The sequence below is a fragment of the Tenebrio molitor genome, chromosome 2 (assembly GCF_963966145.1).
Source record: "Tenebrio molitor chromosome 2, icTenMoli1.1, whole genome shotgun sequence".
Lineage (NCBI taxonomy): Eukaryota > Metazoa > Arthropoda > Insecta > Coleoptera > Tenebrionidae > Tenebrio > Tenebrio molitor.
In genome coordinates, this window is record NC_091047.1 from 12,826,921 (window position 1) to 12,828,277 (window position 1,357).

The following is a 1,357-nucleotide window of genomic DNA, read 5'->3' on the forward strand; positions in this document are numbered from 1 at the left end:
GGCTCTTTTTATTTTTTACACGGATTTTCCACGTTAGAAGCGACACCAAACGAGCAGCGCGCAATTTTGTTAAGAATATGGCGCATCCAAAAATGAAAATTAAATCGAGGTATCATTTTTGAGTTCGTGATAGATGGTCGAGAATAACGAATCAAGTTCAAGCTGAAAAAGAAAATTAATTGTCCAATTTTATCTGACACCCTAACTCTGATCGATACCATTTGCGTCTTTTCATTGATTAGAAGTTTCTACTGAGATCTGGGGAAAAAATAGAATTAAAATGCGTCCTGGTAGGTATTCAAAGCTCCAACAAGATAGTGACATAAGTTAAAACAATTAAATTTTCATAAACAATAATAATTTATTATTAAATATTTTTTTTGTAAAGATGTATAGAAGAAAACCCTGCCTGGTGAATGCATTTATGTCAATCATCTGTTGGAGCTGTAATGGGTTTAAGGTGCGTCAAGACACGCGAAATATTGACAAACAAAGAACTCGTCGAATAATGTGAATAAATAACAACTGTTCAAACAAATTTGTGGTCAAGCAGATCGTGATAAACGACAAATTGATGTTTTCGGTTCATTTTATATTATTTCCCCTAACTTTTTCAACAGTTCCTGAAATACGTATTGATGATCGTCCACTTCCACTCTTTCGACCTACACTTCCTGCTTCACGAAATATTTGACAGCTGATAAAGCTACACCATATGTTAACGAAAACAAAAGCAAGCATCAGGCCACTTGACCGCAATTTTTTTGAGCAGACGTTACGAACGAACACCAACAAGTAAAGCTTGTTTTCTAAAAGGTACATGCCAATAAACATGCGCAGAGACCAAAGTTGGTTAATCTTCCAAATCTATCATGACCAGTGGCGCACTGTGTTCTTCGTTCTTCCGGTGTTCGTTCGGTGTTATTACAGTGTCTGTTTCTGTAAATGCGTTATTATGCTTCTGTATTTACTGCATTTGTTGAGTTGTATTATAATTAATAAAATAATTGTAACTCTATTATGATCTACATAATAGTTATTTTCATATTAAGTGCTGGAATGTGTTTTTAGTTCACGAAAAAGTTTTTTAGATCGAGCCCGTAAGGTCGAGATCCTAAAGCGCTTTTGAGGTGACGAAAAAACACATTTCCGCTCGAAATATAAACACCATTTTTTCTACAACTGCAATTTTTTGAAATGTTTAAAATTCATTGAAATTTACAAATTTTATCTAGGTCATCCTAGGTTCTTTTTCTTCAAATATATGAAACAGTGCGCGAAACCGTCTAGAACAGTGCGCGAAACACCTGTTTCTTGCCCTAGTGCGCGAAGCAAATCATGTTAAAAAATTACATGT